Raw genomic sequence first — 21,906 nt, 5'->3', positions numbered from 1 at the left:
CTATTCCTTTTGTTAATGAGGATAACAAGTGTGTGAGCTTCAGGCTTCCCAAAACTTGGATCCACCCTTATTAAAACACTATAGCAACACAAGGTATTAAATTACACATGTTCCAATAAAGGCAAGATATTACCACTCAACAGAGGAATATGCCAAGTGAGACTTTGACCAAAACATTTCCAACCTTCTGGGCTGATAGGTAGGCGTTGGCCTTTACCCTTGGCAGGAAAAACCTGCATCCCAGGCATGGCTGTGTGGTACGATGTATCTTTACAGTCCATCAGGGCAGATGCGTATGGGTTAAGATAGTGTACTAATTCTTCACCCTCAGCCACACACACACCAAGCTACAGTGCAATTCTATTGAATGCTTTAATTAGAAACAGACGGTTAGCTTATTTTCCTGTAAACTCAGCACTTTCAAAAAATGAAGACAAAGCTTCAATTAAATGGATAAAATTATCTAACATATAAAAGGTGGGGATACAGAGAAACTATTCTATTAAATTTCCCTTGACCTTTTTCTTTTTCTAAACAAAATATTCCTTTCTGTATTACTGCTAGAGCTAGAACCACTTAACAATCTCCTGCATCGATGTTCCATGTAGCCACCAGACTTGTTGAAGGCAACCTTTGCATTGTGTGTGGTACACAGTGGTGAGCAGGCCTGGGACAGTCCTACCTCAAAAGGGCAAAAATGATCATGAACTACCCCCAACCTAATCAATGTAGGATCAAAATGAATAAATGCCAAAGGAACCATGGGAGCCCCAGCATAGTTAATGCACTTCTTTCTCCATAAAGACACCTTGGAGCCTTTCCAACATCTAATTCCATACTAACTTTTTGAGCACTTCCTCAATGCCAGACATGAACTCACCAGTAAATAATCAGGAATAAGCCAGGGGGGCTCTCTCTCCATCCCCAGGAAATGCTCGGCCAGGGACAGAATGTGCCTCTCTGCCACTGTTGCTTCCGAATCACTGGGGCACAGCCTGCTTTAACAATGATTGGCTGAGATTGTGCAGCTCTCATACACATAATTTGATAAATTATTGAACTGCACAAGATTATCTCTCTTTTTTTTATAGAGACAGAGTCTTATTCTGTCACCTAGGCTGGAGTACAGTGGCACGATCATAGCTCATTGCAGCCTTGAACTCCTGGGCTCAGTGAGCCTCCTACCTCAGCCTCCCACATAGCTGTGACTACAGGTACATGCCACTGTGCCTGACTAATTTAAAAATTTTTTTTGTAGAGATGAGGTCTCGATATGCTGCCCAGCGTGGTCTCAACCTGCTGGCCTCAAGCAATCCTCCCACCTCAGCCTCCCAAAGTTCTGGGATTACAGGTGTAAACCCCCGTGCCCAACTGGACCAGATTATCTTTAAGTATCTTTTCATGAGCCCATGGGCTATCACTCTTTCCTAACATTGTTTCTGGTTGTATTTTTAAATTATAAATAGTAATATATTTATTTTAAAATTTCTGGGAAAAATATAACTAGCCCACAAAACCAGTGAATTCAAAGATATTATCTATCTAAAGAAATTTGATGATTTAAATGAAAGAATTCAGTAATGATGGGTGGATAGCAGGTGGTACACAGGTATTGTGCAAACAATCATGTGGGTGGTACAAGAATGCCTGTGTTATGGTAAACAATGGACAATTAGAGTCAGCCTGGGTTTATCAGGGAGGTTTTTCAAAACCTTTTAAATTTACAGATGGTAAAATCCACTTTTGGGGGTTAGAGTTCAGTGAGTTTCTAAAAATATTAATATATAGGTTCTTGTGACCACCACCACAGATCATATACAGAAAAATTCTAATACCCCAAATAGTCTCCTCTTACTGACCCCAAGTATTTAGACCCTCACCCTACCTCTAATCCCTGTAAACCACAGATCTCAAATACCATATAATAGAATAGTACAGTTTGCAGTATTTTGAGATTGCCTTTTCCAGTTAGCATAATGCATTTTAAGATTCCTTTATGTTATTCTAAGTATCAATAGTGTCTTCATTTTCATTAGGGAGTATCATTCCACTGTGTGGATGTACCACAGTTTGTTTAGCTAGTCATATATTGAAAGACACTTGAAATGCTTCTAGAATGGGGTGTTTATGTTTATTATCATACTGCTATAAACATTCACAAACAATTTTTTCTGTAATTTTTGAGTCACATTTTAAATGTATTTTTTACTTAAAAAATTTCATTAGATTTTATACTTTAGAGCAGTTTTAGGTTCACAGAAAAAGTGGGCAGAAGGTACAGAGAGTTCCCATACACCCTCTGCCCCTACATCCACGGGCAATTTCCCCAGTTATCAACATTCCCCAGGGTATGGTGCATTTGTTACAACTGATGAAGTTACATTGAACACATCATTATCACCCAAAGTCCATAGTTTACATAAGGATATACTCTTGATGTTGTATATGTTTAACATTTTAAGAAACTTCCAGAGTAACTATACCATTTTGCATTCCCATCAGCAGGCTCCTATTGTTTCACATCCTTCCCAGCACTTGATATTGTCCGTATTGTCTATTTTACCATTGTAATATATACTTAATGATATCTTATTGTGGTTTCAATCTGCATTTCCTAATGAATAATGAATTTGAACATCTTTGCATGCAGTTTAAAATTTTTTAACTTTTAATTTTTGTTCCAGGATCCTATCCAGGATTTTATATTATATTTATTTGTTATTTCATCTTATTCTTTTATAGTCTGTGACAGTTTCTCAGTCTTTTCTAGTTTACCTTGATCACTTGGTTAAGTTTATGTCTTCTAGATTTTTCCACTGTAAAGTTGCTGTCTTTCCTTTAGTAGTTGATGAGTATATTGAGGGAGATATTTTGAGACTATACAAATCCTCAAAGTTTCTCAAACTTATGCCACTAATTTTAGCATCCATTGGTGGATCTTGTATATAATATTTAATTTTGTGGTGTTTGCCTAATGGTAGTTATCTATGTCTCTCTTTCTGTCTACATTAATTAACAGAAATTCTACTGGGAGGAAGAGCTGCCTCTTCTTGCCCACTTATTGATTGATTACATATGTATTTATATAAGCATGGAGTCATGAATATTCATTTTGTTCTATGAATTAGGTAAAAAAAAAACAAAAACAAGAATTTTCATGGAGAACAATCTCAAACAACACATTCTGACCACAATACAATAAAAATAAAATTTACTTAAAATAAAAAATAGAAAGAATATTCAACTTCAAAATTTAAAAAAACTAGGAGCCAACTTAAAGGCATCTCATATTGTCAAAGCTGAAACAATTTGAGCAATAAAATAAACAATGATAATACTAGATTTTAACACATAGAATAAAATAAAATAGTCATGAGTTCAAGCTGATATAAATAAATAATCAAATAAAAAGATGGGAGAGAAGTCAACTCTCCTTCATAATAAGATTTCAACTAATTAATGGGGATATAAAGAGGGAAATCCCTCACTTTCTTTCACTAAATGCTTTGGATATACTGCTCCATTGTTGCCTTGCTTTGTATGTTGGTTTTGAAAAGATTGTTGCCAGTCTAATTCTTTCACTTTATAAAATTATGTGTCATTTTCCCCTGCAGATCTTTAGGATTTTATCTTTAACATCTACTGTTACTTAGTAGGAATTGTCTCAAAGTTGATCATTCTTGTTAATTTTCCCAGGTAGCCAGTCAGTCCTTTCAATGTATAGATTCAGGTATTTATTTATTTATTTATTTGGTGCCTGGCAGAGGCTGCGATCAGGCAGTGCCAAGCCCCAGCTAGGCTAGATTCAGGTCTTTTTTCTGATTCCAGAAGCATTTCTTGGATAATAGTTGTAAATATTAGTTCTGCTCTGTTGATTTGTTTTACTTTTTCAGGGACTTCGATAATAGGAATATTATTCCTTCTTTGCTTATTTCCAGTTTTCCTACTTCCTCTCTCACCCGTGAGTATTTTCGTTCTGTCACTTTTATTCTGCTGCCTTCCTTTCTGTGGTTCTCTGATGCCCCTGGTTACATATATGCATGTGAGTCTATTCTTCCATGGGCAATTTGTCATTTAGTTTTCCTTTGCTTGGCCTGGTAAATGGTGGATACTTTGAAATTCCTTTCCTGCAGGTCTGTCCAGTTACTTTTTAAGTATTTCCAGACTTAGGACAGATTTAATCCCGCTGGTGGTGTCCCCCTGTCTGGTGGTCTCCCTCGGAACCTCTTGTCTGCCTCCTGCGTCTCCCGGATTCATCCTGGTCCGTCTGACTGAATTCTACATGTTTCTTTTGCTCCCAATTACAGTACCAGTTTCTAAAATGTAGAGACTGGCTGTTTCTGTTTCTCCTACAGCAGCTCATGCAGTGTTATGCATAATGTTCAGTAGAGGACTTTTAAAAAGCTTCTTTGGAATTACTTACTTATGGAGATGGTCTATAAAACTTCTTGATTCCAAGTGAATTGGCATTCCCTCTGTTTTCAGCGCTCTACTGTTTGAAAAGTATAACCAACTGAAAATATTGTCTCTGCGGAGTTAACAGAAGCATGAAGTATTCTGCCAGCTTGGGGGAAAAGTGGATGAAAGACGAGATCAGGTCCTGGAGGGCTTTGCTTCGATAAAAAGCTAAGATTATTTTTACCTTCTCTTCTGCCTGGACCTCAAGTTGAAAGAATCACAAAGAATATCAGAAGCCATTTATATGGAGAGAAATTTTTAAAATAAATCTTCACTAGATTTTTCTGAAAACTGAGATCCTGAGAAGTTGCTGGTATTTTCCTGTCCAATGTCCTAAGTCTTTGCTCATAACAGAGTTGAAAATCCTGAGTTGGAAGAGAAATATTTTTTACAAGTGAAATTTTTTAGTAACATCCTTCAGTCTTTCCTATGTGGTCCACTGGCCGCAACTACACATTGAAACGTGATGGAATGAAAGATAAATTTCTTCTCCAAACCGACTTCCCACCAAACCCCCTACTTTGAATTCTCATGAGCAAGTTCCACCTCTTTTTTCATTCCATTTTTTAAAAATACTTAAATCTATACTTCTAAAATAAGATTCAGGCCAAACATAAACTAGGAAGAAACTTGGGAATAGAAAGTTTGTAAAGCTATTACTGGCCCCAGTACATGGAATTTAATCTTCCATAATCTGAAAAGCTGTTAGATTCATGTATAATTTCATCAACTTTATCCTGGGAAATGAAGCTGTTAGCACAGAGTTTCTTAATATTCTTTACAGCTGTTTTCTCCTTGGCAAACAAGAAGAAAAGAGGAAGGAAAAGCAGTTAAAAACATGGGCATTTTAGATATAGGTCAGGGATTACTGAAATTTGATGGAAAGCATAGGTAGAATGGTATATGACACAACCAGCTGACTAGAAGAAACTTCTGTGATTGCAAGATTATTTTAAAAGATGGAAACTAACTTTTATTCAGTACTCACTATATTCTAGGCACTGTGCTATGCCTTTACCCTTTCTTCTTCCAAAAGAAAATACACAACCACCTCACATTTTGAATTATATAATAGTTGGCAGACAATTCCCCAGGTGTCTCTTGGGTTTCTGCATAGTTTGAAAACAAAGGGAACCTCATCGTTGGGAACTGTCCTTTCAAGGGTGTTTATATATAGCATTGGAAGATGGAGATAAGTTAATCAGATTTACTGTCCAGTATAGTAACAACATTTCCCTCCAGGGCAAAGGTCAGGTAAACTTAGTGCTTTGTATAAAAATTTTGAGTTCCTAAGCTCCTCCACTGTAACTCAAGCCACTGGATGTAGAGTCATTGCCTTGCCTTCTTTGTCTTGCCCTGTGGGAAGTGGGGCTTGGAGGGCGGGGTGAAATGCTGATACTGTGGATACTGTCATTGCTGTGAGTAGTAATGTCCTTCGCCTCTAGCTGGCCCAGAAATCATGTCTTCTTTCAGCATTAATGAAACTGTAGCAGACTAATTTGTTAACTTGCAATTGCAGTAAATTGTTAGACTCCTTACAATTCTTGGCAATAATATCATTCCCATTTTATAGATAAAAAATAGAGGCTAACAAAGCTAAAACATGATGGGGTAACAAATTATACCTAAGAATTTTGTCTCCAAAGCCACCAAAGGCTGCCTCCTTTTACTGCTGAGATTATGGGTGCTTTTTATTTTCTGTTTACATTGTCATCATTGTCTATTTTGACAATAAGCATGTTATTTTTTAAATTAAACTTTTTATTTTGACATAATTATAAATTCACATGCAGTTGCTATGAAAGTCTACAAAGAGATCCTGTCTACTACTTCTTCAGTTGCCCCCAGTGATTGTAACATCTTGCAAAGCTACAGTACAACCACTTCACACCCATTAGGATGACAACCATAAAAAAATGTATGGCCAGGTGTGGTGGCTCATGCCTATAATCCTAGTACTATGGGAGGTCAAGGCAGGCAGATCGCTCAAGATCAGGAGTTCAAAACCAGCCTGAGCAAGAGCGAGACCCCATCTCTACTAAAAATAGAAAGAAATTAATTGGCCAACTAAAAATATATAGAAACAATTAGCCAGGCATGGTGGTGCATACCTGTAGTCCCAGCTACTCAGGAGACTGAGGCAGAAGGATTGCTTGAGCCCAGGAGTTTGAGGTTGCTGTGAACTAGGCTGATGCCACGGCACTATAGCCCAGGCAACACAGTGAGACTGTCTCAAAAAAAAAAAAGAAAAAATTTAAAAACCCACAAACAAACAAAACCTAAGAAGTTGCAAGGATGTGGGGAAATTCAAACCTTTGTGTAGTGCTGGTGGGAATGAAAAATAGTGCAGCTACTATGAAAAAAAGTATGGCAGTTTCTCAAAACTATAGTACAACCTCACAAACAGAATACTGGCATCAAATAGTCAAGATACAGAACATTTGTGTGACCACAAGGATCCTCCGCGCTGACCTTTTACTGAAATAGACACTTTCCTCCCACCTTGACCCTCTCTTTAACTCCTGGCAAACAATCTCTTTTTGATTTCTGCAATTGCATTTCAAGAATGTTATACAAATGACATTATATGGAATGTATGCTTTTGTGATTGGCCTTTTTCACTCAGCATAATCATCAGAGTGAATTATCTCTGGAGAGTCATCCAGTTTTTTCGTTATAGCAACAGTTTGTTCTTTCTTACTGCACAGTAGTATTCCACAGTGTGGATATACCCCAATCTGTTTAACCATTTACCCATTGAAGGACATATGAGTTATTTTCAGTTTTTGACTATTACAAATAAAACTGCTATAAACATTTGTGTATAGGTTTTTGTATAGAATAGGTTTTCATTTTTCTTGGATAAATGTCCAGGAGGGTACTTGCTGAGTTTTATGGTAGCTACATGTTTAGTTTTTGAACAAACTGCCAAAATGTTTCCTTTAGAGGCCTTTTACATGGCCACAAATAATATCTGAGAGATCCAGTTTCTTTGCAGATTTGTATCCCCACCAGCATTTGGCATTTTACATTTTTTTTTAGCCATTCTGATAAGTGTGTAATGATATTTCATTGTAGTTTTAGTATGCATTTTCCTAATGGCTTAACGACATTGAATACCTTTTCATATACTATCTGCCATCTAAATATCCTCAGTGAAATATTGCTTTATCATTTTTGCATTTTCATATTGGATTGTTGTTCTTTTCTGTTGAGTTTTGAGAGTTCTTTATGTGTTCTAGATATGAGTCCTTTGTCAGATATGGGGTTTGAAAATGTTTTCTCCAAGTCTGTAGCGTGTCTTTCAATTTTCTTAGTAAAGTCTTTCACAGAGAAGAAACAGGTTTTAAATTTGATAAAGTCTAGTTTATAAACTTTTTCTTTTATGGATCTTGCTTTGGTGTCAAGTTTAAGAATTCTTTGCCTAGCCTTAGATCCCAAACATCTTCTCCTATTTTTTTCTAAAAGTTTTATAGATTTATGTTTTATCTTTAAATCCATATTCCATTTTGAGTTTGTTTTAAGATAATATGTGAAATTCAGGTTAAGGTTCATTTTTTGCCTATGAATGTCCAATTTCTTCAGTCATTTGTTGAAAACACCATCTTTCCTCCATTGAATTGCTTTTGCACCTTTACCAAAAGAGTTGGCTGTATTTCTGGGTTCTCTATTCTGTTCCATTGACCTACATGTTTATCCTTCTACCAATATCACACAGTATTAATTACTATAGCTATAGAAGGAGTATTGAAATTGTATATACTGATTCTACCTACTTTATTCTTCTTTTTTAAAAATGTTTTAGCTGGTCTAGTTCCCCTGACATTTCATATAAATTTTAAAATAATTTTGCCTATATATACAAAAAAATCTTCCTGGGATGTTGACAGAAGTTGTATTAAACCCGTATATCAATTTGAGTAGAACTGATATCTTTATTAATATGTCAACTCTATTCAATGAATATGGCATGTCTTCCCATATATTGAGATTTTATGATTCTTTTCATTGGCCTTTTATAGTTTTCAGAATAGCAGAATAGAAATTCTGCATATGTTTTGTTAGATTTATAACTAAGTACTTCATTTTTTAAAAAGGTTATAAATGGTATTGTCATGTGTTCATTGTTAGTATATGGAAATATAATTTATTTTAACATGTTGATTTTGTATCCTGTAACCTTGATGAATTCACTTATTACTTCTGAAAGATTTTGTGTGTGTGTGTGTGTATTCATGAGGATTTTCTATGTAGACTATCATGTTGCTTGTAAATCGGAACAGTCTTATTTCTTTCTTTATAATCTGCATACTCTTTATTTCATTTTCTTGCCTTATTGTACCAGCTACAACTTTCAGCATAATGTTGAATATAAATGAAGAGAGAGGATAACTTCGCATTGTTCCCAGTCTTAGGGAGAAAGTATTTAGTCTTTCGTCTAGTCTTTCGTCATTGTATGTAAGGGCATATAGGGTTAACTGTAGGGTTCTTTTTTTTTTTTTTTCATGTGAGATAGGTAATGTGCCAACATCAAAACACGGTTTGAAGCAGGCACATCTCACACATTATCTTGAAAACCCAATCATCATAATTATGAACTACAAAAGGACCTTGTAAATGATCTTTATCAAGTTGATAATTGTTCCTCTCTGTTTCTAAATTTTATCATCAATGAATGTTGAATTTTGTCAAGTGCGCTTTCTTCATCAAATGACATGATCATGTGATTTTTTTTTTCTTCAGCCTGTTAATATGTGGATTACACTGATTGATTTTCAAATAATGAACCAGCCCTGCATCCCTGGAATAAACTCCACTGGGTAATGGTATATTTTGCTTTTTCTATATTGCTAGTCTAAGGTGGGGTATTTTTAGCCTGCCTTTTCTGGATTTGATATCAAGATAATTCTAGCTTCATAAAATAATTCAGGAGTGTTCCCTCCTCTTCTATTTTCTGGAAAAGATTGTGTAGAATTGGTGTTAATTCTTTTTTAAATGTTGGGTACAGTTTTCTAATGAAAACATCTGGGTCTGGGTTTTTCTTTCTGGTAACTTTTATATTAAATAGTGGCAGTTTCTGTTTTTTAAGTAATTGGTCCATTTAATCTAATTTGTCTCATTTGTCTGTAGAGCTGTTCATAGTATTCCTTTATTCACCCTTCCTCATTTATAGCATTCTTTTTTGATGTTTGCAGGATCTGTAGTGATATCCCATTTTATTCCTGATATTGGTGATTTGTATTTTCTCTCTTTTTTTCTTTGTGAATCTTGGAAGAAGTTTGTTGATTTTGTTGATTTTTTCATTGAACCAGATCTTTGTTTCATTGATTTCCTCTATTGTTCTTCTGTCTTCAATTTCGTTTGTCTCTGCTCTTATTTTTATTCTTTTCTTTTTTCTGTTTGGGATTATTTTGTTCTTTCTTTTTCTGATTTCTTAGTACTATAAATTTCCCTCTCAGTGCTGTTATAGATGAGTCCCATGAATGTTGATGTGTTGTATTTTTTCATTTTCATCCATTTCAATGTATTTTTAAAATTTTCCCTGAAGCTACTACCTTTTTATTTTTATTTTATTTTATTTTGTGAGACAGAGTCTTGCTTTGTTGCCCAAGCTAGAGTGAGTGCCGTGGCGTCAGCTTACCTCACAGCAACCTCAAACTCCTGGGCTCAAGCAATCCTGCTGCCTCAGCCTCCCAAGTAGCTGGGACTACAGGCATGCACCACCATGCCCAGCTAATTTTTTCTCTATATATTAGTTGAGCAATTAATTTCTTTCTATTTATAGTAGAGATGGGGTCTTGCTCTTTCTCAGGCTGGTTTCAAACTCCTAACCTTGAGCAATCTGTTCGCCTGGGCCTCCCAGAGTGCTAGGATTACAGGTGTGAGCCTCCGTGCCCAGGGCTACTACCTTTTTAATTCAGAAAATATTGAAGAGTGTGTTGTTAATTTCCAAGTGTTTAGAGATTTTCCTGCTAGTTTTCTAGTTTGATTCCTTTGTGCTTCGAAAATATACACTGTATAATTTCAGATTTTTCCAATTCATTGAGGTTTATTTTATGGCATAGGATATAGTGTATCTTGGCATATATATGTTCTACTGACACTTGAAAAGAATGTAGATTCTGCTATTGTTGGGTGCAGTGTTCTATAAACATCTATATCCTATTTGTTGATGATGTTGAGTTCTCTTATATCTAACCTGATTTTCTGTCTAGTTGTTCTGTTGGCTGTTGAAAAAGGAGTGTTGATCCCTCTAAATATAAATGTGAATTGTTCTACTATTCCTTTCAGTACCACCTTTTGCTTTACGTATTTTGTAATTATGTTGTTTGTCGTTAGGATTGCTGCATTCATGGTGGATTGAATCTTTTATCATTATGTAATATCATTCTCTGTCCTTGGTAATTTCCTTTGTTCTGAAGCTTACTTTATCTAATATTACAATATAGCCATCCTTGCTTTTCTTCAATCATTTTTTTTCATGATATGTCTTATTTCATTCTTTTACTTTCAACCTGCCTGTATTACTATATATTTGAAATGAAGTTTTTGCATACAGCATAGACGTGGGTTATGTTGTTTTAATCTACTCTGCCCAATCTCTGTCTTTGAATTGGTATACTTAAACCATTTATATTTAGTGTAATTATTGATATGGTAGGCTTAAATATGTCATTTAATTCATTTTTTTCTGCTTGTTCTCTCTGCTTCTTGTCTTCTCTATTTTCTTTTTCTGTCCTCTGAGTCACTTAAACATTTTTTTAGAATTTCATTTTGATTTATCTATAGTATTTTTGAATGCATCGCTGTGTATAATCTTTTAATGCTTTCTATAGGTGTTATACTATATACACATAACTTGCCACAGTCACTAGTATTGATATTTTACAGTTTATATGAAATGGAGAAACCTTTCCTCCCTTTACAACCATATGCCCACCTCCATTTGAAATACACATACATAACTAGTAATCACATCAGGCAGTGCTATAATTTTTGCCTCAACCATTAAATATAATTTAGAAAAAAACGAAAAGAAGAAAGCCTATATTGTATGATTTTTCCTATGTGCTTTTTCTTCCTTCCTGATATTCCAAAATTTCTTCTTTCATTCTCTTTCTTCTGTTTTAGCTATTATTTTAGGTTAGCTCTGCTGGTGACAAATACTTTCAGTTTTATTCATCTGACGATGTTCTTATTTTCTCTTCATTCCTGCAGAATATTTTCACTGGATATAGGATTCTGGGTTGACAGAAATTCTCTTTCAGCACTTGAAAAATACTGTATTTCTGGTCTCTCTGATTTCTAATGAGAAATCTGCTTTCATTTAAATTGCTTTTCTGCTGTAGGTAAGGTATCATTTCTCTGTTGTTATTTACATGATTTTTTTCTATGTAGTTTCTATTGTTTATATAATATGTCTTTATGTGGATTTCTTTGAGTTTATCCTTTTTGGGATTCAGCTTCTAGAATGTGTAGGTTATGTCTCTTGCCAGATTTTGAGAGTTTTCAGACATTTTTTCTTCAATTACTTTTTCAGACCTGCCTTCATCTCTCCTCTGGAACTCCAATATCCACAAATTTTAGATTTCATCATATACTTCCATAGGTCCATGATACTCTATTCTTTTTTTCCCCCAGTTTATTTTCTTTTTCAGATTGAGTAATTTCTTTTCTATCTCTAAGTCACTGATTTTGTCCTCTTTTCTGTTCCTTTCTGTTGTTGGGCTGATCTATTGTTTTATTTAATTTACTGTATTTTTCAATTCCAAAATTTTAATTTGACTTCCATTTCTTTGCTGAAATCTTCCTTTTTTTCATGTGTTTCAAGAGTGTTCATAATTGTTCATTGAAGCATTTTTATGATGACTGATTTAAAAAAATTTTTTAGATAATTTTAACATTTCTTCATTGTTATCTTGGTATTAGCATCCATTTATTATCTTTTCATCCAGTATGAGATCTTTCTGGTTCTTTGTCTGCTTAGTTATTTTTAATTGGAATTTGGATAATTTAGTTATTATGTTATGAGACTTCAGATCTTATTTAAACTTTCTCTTTTAGATGGCTTCTTTAACACCACTCTGGCAGGACAGGGGTGAAGCACCATCTCATTACTGCCAGGTTTTGGTAGAAGTCCAAGTCCCTACTTATCCTACTTTGACAATTGAGGAAGAGACAACTCCTTGTTACTGCTGGGCAGGGTTAGGAATCTGAGCTCCTCACTAGGATGCTTCTACTTATATATTCCTGGCTAGGGAGTGTAGGAGTACCTCATCACTGCTTCTCATGTCACTGACACCTGGAGGGGGAGCTTATTACCACCTATGGGACAGGAAGGTCTCCATTCCCTAAATGACCTTTACTGACACCACCATGGTGTGGGTGTTGAAGCACCTCACTACAGCCTTGTGAAGATAGAAGTCTAGTCTCCCACTTGGACTTTGTTGGAATGGTTAATGGCAGGGAAGTTTTTGTGTGTTTAGGTGGAATAGAGCAGTTGCTATCTTGATAATTTTCTGTCTTGCTAGGCTGCTTCTTTGGGAGTCCTTTGGTAGAGAAGGCAGTCTTTTGGGTCGGAGGAGTTTTTTTTGTGTTTTTTGCATTTTCAGGTTGCTGACTTATTTTGCCGAAGCAAAAAGAAAAACCTGGATATTCACCACCTGTTGTTCTTTGTGTCCCAAGGTCTACCTAGCTGGTCTTCTTCTTGCCACCTTAAACAGTCTTCTTATCTATGCTTTATATATAATGTAAAGGGATTTCATTTTTACTCAGTAGGAGAAATAGAGAAGAAAATATGTCTATGCCATCTTCCTGGAAGCAGAAGTCTAGTGTTGACTTTGGAAACAATGAACACTGATTAAAAAAAAAAAACAGTTTGTAAATGTGGCAGCTTATGATGATTCTAATTGCAAAGTGAGTCAGGGTTTTCAGAATGTTGCACTCTGTGTTTAAGCCTTTCTAATTGATTTGCTATTGTCTTGTTCCAAAGTTGGTTCAAGGGAATCTTAAAAATTAAGAAAAATGCTGTAAGAAAAAAGTCAAGAATTTGGAGCAAATGGAGTGAGGCAATATAAAAAAGGATGCAGGTAGACCTGGAGAATTACTAGAGATGGCCCTGAGTTTCCCATAAACTCAATGCAAAAATAGAAATTTGATCTACGTGTGAATCATGGTGTTCCCAAAATTGTTAATAAGAAGTGATATAATAAAATACATAAAAATACCAAGGAGGTGAAAGATCTCCTTGGTGTCTCAAGAAGAACTAAGAAACACCGAGGAAAGAAATTGTAGAGGACACAAACAAATCACAAAACATATGATGCTCATGGATTGGCAGAATCAACATTGTTAAAATGTCCATACTACCCAAAGTGATTTACAGATTCAATGCAATCCCCACCAAAATATCAATGTCATATTTCACAGATCTAGAAAAAATAATTCTATGCTTTGTTTAGAACCAGAAAAGAGCCTAAGCAGCCAAAGCAATGTTAAGAAAATGGAACAAAGCTGGAGGCATCACATTACCAGACTTCAAACTATACTACAATGCTGTAGTAACCCAAACAGCATGGCATTGGTACAAAAATAGAGACATAGACCAATGGAACAAAAATAGAGAACCCAGATATAAAACCACCTACCTAAAGTCAATTGCTCTTTGACAAAGCAGACAACAACATACACTGGGGAAGAGAAGCCTTATTCAATAAATGATGCTGGAAAAATTGGATAGCCACATGTAGAAGAATACAACAGGACCTCTATCTCTCACCACTCACAAAAATTAATTCAAGGTTTAATTACTTAAATGTAAGGCATAAAATGATATGAATTCTAGAGAAAAAGGTAAGAAAAATTCTTCTAGATATGAGGTGAGGCAAAAAATTTATGAATAAGACCCCAATGGCAATCACAGCAACAACAAATATAAATAAATGGGATTTGATTACACTAAAAAGCTTCTGCTCAGCTAAGAAAGCAATCAACACAGCAAACGGACAACCTACATAATGAAAGAAAATATTCACAAGCAATATATCCAGTAAAGAGCTAATAACCGGAATCTACAAAGAATTCAAGCAGATCAGCAAGAAACAAACAAACAAAAAAACATTAAAAAGTGGGCAAAAGCCATAAACAGGAGCTTTTCAAAAGCTTCTGTTTTTCAAAAGCCAATAAACATATAAACATGCTCCATGTTACTAATCATCAGGGAAATGCAAATTAAAACCACAATGGGAAATCACCTTACCCCTGTTAGAATGGCTTTTATTAAAAAGTAGAAAAACAATAAATGCTAGCATGAATGCAGAGAGAAAGGAACACTTATACGCTATTGGTAGAACTGCAAATTAGTACAACCTCTTAGAAAACAGCATAGAGATTCCTCAAAGAACTAAAAGTAGACCTACCATTTGATCCAGCAATCCCGCCACTGGGTATCTACCCAAAGGAAAAGAAGTGTTTCTATCAAAAAGACACCTACACTTGAATGTTTATTACAGCACAGTTTGCAGTTGCAAAGATGTAGAATCAACCCAAGTGCCCATAAATTCATGAATGGATTACTAAAATATGGTATATGTCTACTATGGGATAATACTCAGCCTTAAAAAAGGATGACTTTTGCAATCATTTGGATGGAACTGGAGACCATTCTCCTAAGTGAAGTATCTAAAATGGAAAAACAAACACCACATGTACTCATTATTAAATTGGAACTAACTGATGAGCAGACATGTGTACAGAGTGTCACCCCTGGGCCATGTTGAAGAGAAATTATTCTGACAGTTGTTAAGACCATTGCCATGGAGAGAGAGCTTGAACTCAACTCCAAATACAACAGGGACAAGTGGTAATGTATAGCCTATGAGCAGAATGAAAGAGTGGATGGGAGGCTAATAAGAGGAACTTGGGTAGGTATCAAGCAGGGGAGGGAAGAGGAACCTGTTCAGGTATCAATGGTGAGTAAACTGATAACAGGATTTCTTGCGAGACAGACCAAAGACAGGACTCAGGAAGAGGTTTAGTGGAAAAAAGAGCTCAGAGGAACCTCACTAAAGTTTGGTAAAGGAGGGAATCTTTGTCAGGTAGGGGCTTTGCTAGCCTTATGCCAGCATTCAAACAGTTCAAAAATACTACAGGGACAGTATTTTCCCATCTGTGGACATTTAGTGGATGGCTCTCCACCCTCCTGCATAACCTTGTAGGCAGAATGTGCAACCTGCGCAAACCAGGGACTCTGATCACTCTCCTCATTTACAGGCAAACTGCTATATTCAAGATGTCCTCAGGTACCAACAACTCCTTTCCCCATGCTGAGCTCCAGCTCTGTGCTTCTGAAGTCTCCTCCATCTCACATGGCACTCAAGTGCCAGGTGGGTGCTATCCCAAGCCAGCCAGGCTGGTCTCTGCCCACAGCTCCTGTATTTCACCCCAAGACAGCTCTGGTCCTCTGGCTTCTACCAGGTCTTCCCACCTTCCCCAGAATATTCATCTCCCAGGGGGTTTTGTTCTGTTTTGTTTTGTTTTTTAAGGAGGCTCCCTCCGTGGAGGGAGGCAAAACTAAGAGAAATGTCTCTATTCAAGGCTTTTGCTCATTTTTTAACCAGGTTATTTGTTTTTTTTTTCCTTTTGAGTTTTAGAAGCTCCTTACATATTGGAAATTAACCCCTTACCAGATACATAGTTTGCAAACATTTTCTCCCAATCTGTAGGTCACCTTTCTACTCTGTTGATTGTTTCCTTTCCACAGTTACAGAAGCTGTTTAGTTTGAGGTACCTAATTATAAACTAAAGTGGAGCACAGGAGTGACCATCCTTAGGTATGCCGAAGAAAGCTCTGAGTCCAACATTTCTGAGATTTGAAGTGGACATGGCCACGTCATGGTTCTGTGTCTAATAGGTCAGGTACCCCATGTATGTTTCCCTCTCTGGGCCTCCTTTCTCCATTGCAACAAATTACTGATCCCTCCCTGGGTCCCAGGCCTGAAGGGAGAGTAGTGATGATGTAAGGACAGTGGCAGACTTGGGGTATTAGGAAGAATTTGTAATACAAACATTTTAAAGAAAACTACTGTTTGAACCAATCCTACTCCCCCCCCCCCGCAAATAAAAACCCCAGCCATTGCCACCTAAGCAGCCTTCATGTTCCCATTCTATAAGATGCATCAGGGCTAACGCATCACATGAGGAAAAGGAATCTGATAGGCTTCGGGGCACTTACCATTTCAAAGTCACCATTATGAGCGTCACTTCTGGGGCAGGTCAGAAACATTCAGGAGAGAGTCAGATGCACGTGTTTGCGCATTAAGGTCAAGCATGATGAGGGCGCATGGGCACAACCTCTGTGAGGGAGCACAGCAGAACCACGGATCTCCCCAGAGCTGCAGGATGTTCAGGAAGCAACTGGCTGTACAAGAGGGACATGCAGTGAGGCTGGGTTAATTAGTCCATAATTTCCAAGTCAAGCTTTGTCCACTCTTAGGGGACAAGTATTATCACCATAATACACTAGCATTAATAACCTAATAAACACCACATGCACCAGATTGTATAACAAGAAGCTCATTGGAGCAGACTCCAAGCTCAAGCCTTGAGTTGGACCCAGACCTCAGACAAAAGTGGGAATTTGAAGATGGACTTTGAGTCAACTTCCTCTATTGTCATGTAAAGCTCTAAATAAAATATTTACTGCAGGCATCTGATTCAAATTTAATTATCTTTTCCAACAAATGCAGCCTGGATTTGACAGGCAACAAAAAAGGCAAGTTAATCATGGGCATCTGCTTATTAGCATATTCTTCCCATAATTACCTCGGTGCTGCCATTTGCAGCTGTGCCGGCTCCACAGGTGCAGCATCAAGGGCTCTGGAGGGCACTTCTGTCTCAGGGTGAAAGAAGAAAGAAGAAAAAGGTCCATTTGGCTCTCATCTTGGGGTCAATGGCAAATGCATAGGTGCATAAACATGTGCTTCTGCCTGGCAACAGTTCTCAAAGAGGATGCTGTTCCCATGTGCCAGTGTGGCCAGAGGGTGGGAAATCATCTTCAACTGCCCATGCTTGCAATACCCTGGGAGCTAACATGTGCCCGTTCTCCCAGGTGCCAAAGGAAGCCAGATTCATTGGTCACCTGTGCTCCACATTTGATCATTTGCTTAGAAATAGGGCACCCTACAGCTCTTTAACCCTCTTCTTGCTAAATCTTTTGATGGAAACACACACACACACACACACACACACACACACACACACACACACACACACACACACACACCCCACCCTCCCATCTCATTTTGCTCATATGGCACTCCTAAGCTACTTTCTTCTCATGTGCAAATTTTTAATTCTACCTACTCACCAATGCCAACTCAACCATATCCCCCATGAACCTTTGCTTTTCATTCTGCAAGTTGGAAGTAATCTGTCAGCTTCACAAACTCTATCCCTTTGTGACACTTCTTTCTTCTCCTATGATAGCTGTGCATGTGTGTGTCTAATTGCCTGTTGCAGAGTGTGTTTCCAAAGATTTCCACAGCAATATCTCCCACCCCCATGCTCCTTTGCAGTACGACCTTGACTCTTCCTCAATAAGAGGCAGAATTGTCTGTTGTTTGATTCCTCTCCCCTCAAATGATTGCTTTGACCAATGAAGGCAGCTGAACTGATGTTCTTGAATTTCCAAGTTTGAAAATCAAGAAAGAAAGGCAATTTCTGCTTTTGTGCTCTGGGGGAACCCAGCTGCCATGTGAGAAGGCCAACTAGCCCAAGACCAGCATACCGTAAGAAATGCCAAGCTAGTCACAAAGAGAGGCCATATGGGGAAAGAGATGCCCTGCCAGCCCCCATGTTCCACCACCCAGCTAAGGAACCAGATATGTGAATAAAACATTCCATCTTGGACACGTCGATACAAGCAAACATTACATGGAGCAAAGATGAGCTGTCCCCACCAAGCACTACCCAAATTTCAGAATCATAAGCAGGTGCATGATTGCTGTTGTTTCAAGCCACTGAGTTTTGGGATGGCTTGTAATGCAGTAATGGACTGCGAACGTATTTGCCTTTACTAGGTAAGAGTGTGGATGGGCTCAGGAGTCAGCTGGTCAGGGTTAACATCCTGGCTCTGCCACTTACTACCCCTGAGAGCTTGAGTAAGGTCGCAGATAAACACAATAGCAGTACATTGATGCGTTCCTTCATTCAGCCAGTGTGTTTCAGAGCCTTCTATGCTCCTAGTCTGTGCCTAACAATTTACAGGTGAATTATAGGATGAATATTATTACTTGGAGGATTCAAAAATGCTCCTACAGTCCTAGGGGTACTGTACAGACCCCACACCTCTTCATGAATCACGCTGCCTTTTAAGGGCAATCACAAAACTTTACTGTGATGTAGGGAAAGAAAAATATTCTATCATCTTCTAACTACCATTTAAAGGTATACTGTCCTTGTCAAAGCAAAAGCATATTTCATTTTCCTTAATAACTTCTCATTTTGTACTAGTTGAATAAATTGTGAGATATCCATACAATGAAATGTTTACACAATTATTGAAAAAGAATGAGGAAATATCTATGTACTAATATGAAAAGATTTCCCAAGATACATTTTTAAATGAACAAAAAAGGAACTGTGTGGTGTGAATGAATGATCCTGTTTATATAAGAATGGGGAGATGTAAATATACTTCTATTTATAATAATTTAAAGAAGCAGTTTAGAGGACTGACCTCAGGGACTCCGGAGTGGAGGGTTCACTTAATTTTATACTTTTGTATAATGTTCGACTTCTTTGTTCTACCCTGAATGTGCTTTACTTTTATAATAATAATTTTAAAAACTATTTTAAAAGATTTTCTTCATCCCAGTAACATCACCCCAGTACAGCTGTGTAGGACAAAAGCATCTCATGCTAGTTATTGTGAAATATTAGGACCAACATGGAGTTTGGCTGTTTGGAGTTTGGTTGAGGAGGAAGCGGCCATGTTTTCTATATTGGTGTCCTGTGGTGGTTCTAACAAAATACCACACATTTGGTGGCTTACAACAACAGAAATTTATTCCTCATAGTTCTGAAGGCCAGAAGTATGAAATCAATTTCACTAGACAGAAATCAAGGTGTCAGCAGCCTACATTCCCTCTGGAGACCCTGGGGGAGGATCCAGTCCTTGCCTCTTCCAGTTTTGGTGACTTTGGTGATCCGTGGCTTGTGGCTGCATCACTCCAATCTTTGTGTCTTAGTCTGTCTGGACTGTTATAAGAAAACACCATAGACTCAGTGGCTTATAAACAACAGAAATTTATTTCTCACAGTTCTGGAGGCTGAGAAGTCCTCCTAATACCATCACATTGGGGTTAGGTTTCAATGTCTGAATTTTGGGGGGACAAAAGCATTTGGTCTATAGCGCTCTCCCCCCATCTTCATATCACTTTTCCCTCTTCTGTCTGCAGTTAAATCTCCCCCTGCTTCCCTGTTACAGGGATATGTGGACTGCATTTAGGGTCTACTAGATAACCCAGAATAATCTCCTCATCTCAAGATCCTTAATTTAATCATATCTGCAAAGACATTTTGCCCAAATAAAGGTAACACGTATGGGCTTCAGGGGTTAGGAGGTGGATGTCTTTTGGGGGGCTATTTTTCCACCTACCACATCTTCTATTGGCTATAATCCAGGTCCAAATGCATGGATGAAATCATTCATGAATTCCACCAATATTTAAGTGTCTGCTCTATCCAGAAACTGCAAAAGCTCAGCTCCTGAGTTTTGAAAAGAGCCTGGAGATCATCCTAGCAGCAACTGAGCACAAGTGGACCTCTGTGAGCTGGCCTCCTCCCACACACTGCCTAGAAAGGGGCAGCATCCATCTCTAGAGAGGCCAGTGAAGGGAAATCTGAGTGAGTAATGGCCACAGACAGGCCCCCTGGCCCGACCAGCACAAGGAGGTGACCTGGGAAGTCAAGGAAAGCACAATAGCTCATCCTGGCTTTCCTGGGGCTGCTCACTCACTTCCAGTCTAAAGAGATTTCATGCACCCAGTCTGCTGTTGAGAGGAGCCAGTAATCCTCTTGCCTCCCTTCACAGGGTTGCTCCGTATCACGTGCCCATCCTGCAGGGCTGGCTGATGCCAAGGACCCTGGTCTAAAAACCACAAGCACTCAGGGCTCATGTACTTGCAAGGTTTTTATTTCATCTGAAAAATCATTATACAAGCCAAGCCCTTTTCTGTGGGGAAAAAAAAAATATGCAAGCTCTGAAAAGGGTCTTTATTATCTGCTTAGCAACAGTTGCTATAAATAAAAAGTGCCCTGTTTTGCTGTTTCATGATTAATAGCTCAACAGTCTCACAACAACATTGGCCTTGCTGGCATCTTGATTTCTTGTTTGCAATGAGCCTGGATGATTCCTTTCTCTGAATGCGAATTAAGTGCACAAGGTTTTAAACAAAGAAATGCTGCCTCTTACTACACACTCATATGCAAAATGATCAGAGCTGCAACATCCATGCCCATAAATTTCTTATCTCTGGTCAAATATTTAATCTTCATTTTCATCACTTACACCAAATGAAGAGGATTTACTCTGGGATTCTGTCGTTTGCACTCTGGTCTGACCTATACCAGCCCTCTTCCCGCATTCACCCAATGTGAAAACCACATAATTGGTGTTACCATGTTTGATTACTAATGGGGTGCCCACACTAGGCACATCATGTGCATAATCTTTACTCCACCCTGAGGGGTAGACATCGTTTTCCCCATTCTGCAGTGGAACAAACTAAGGCATGAAATCTATTTAGGTGCTTGTCCAAATTAGAGAGTGTGATTCAGAGGAAATGAAGGACAATGTGTTTTAGAAATGGTTGTGGCTGCTTTGAATTTCCAGCCACATTTCCCCCATATCTGTCTATCTCTGTCTGTCTCTCTCTCTCTGTCATAGGATTCAGGAAATGAAGTGTATCAAGAACAGGACCTTCCACATTGAATAATAAGTTACTTTCCCAGAGACTAGAAAGGATGAACAAGTAGGATGGGCAGCTGATTGGTAGAGGGACATTTGGGAGTCCCAGGTAATTATGGTGAAACCCTAGAATGGGCAGAAGGGGTGCAGACAGAAGACTATTGGCCATGAATTCCCATTATGTGAATGCAGCCAGGATGTAAAGTTGGCAGGAACTTGTGTGCTTAAGACAACACCACACCAGGGAGAGGTTTCTAGTTATTGTCTGTCCTGAATATTATTTATACTAATACATGTAATTTAATAAAATGAACTGGCTCCTTAAGGCATGAACCTTGACTACTGTAACCTGGTGCCTTCTCTCTCTCCTCCCAGTGGCTCCTGAATATAGTTTCCAGCCCTGCCCAACCTGGTCAGACTTCTGGCTTCTCGACCTTCAATGCCTCCAAGTCTCCATCAGCCTGGCCATGTCAGTTTCA

At 37.8% G+C, this 21,906-nt stretch overlaps 1 non-coding gene across 1 annotated transcript; it reads right to left on the bottom strand.

Annotated features, from left to right (window-relative positions):
* Window positions 1-8,964: 8,964 nt before the first annotated feature.
* LOC142872246 (small nucleolar RNA U13) lies at window positions 8,965-9,068 on the bottom strand. Its single transcript, XR_012920460.1, has one exon. It is a non-coding gene; the product is annotated as a small nucleolar RNA U13 (small nucleolar RNA).
* Window positions 9,069-21,906: the final 12,838 nt, after the last annotated feature.

This window comes from Microcebus murinus, chromosome 7 (genome assembly GCF_040939455.1).
Source record: "Microcebus murinus isolate Inina chromosome 7, M.murinus_Inina_mat1.0, whole genome shotgun sequence".
NCBI classification, from domain to species: domain Eukaryota; kingdom Metazoa; phylum Chordata; class Mammalia; order Primates; family Cheirogaleidae; genus Microcebus; species Microcebus murinus.
This window is presented reverse-complemented; position numbering and strand designations above follow the sequence as displayed.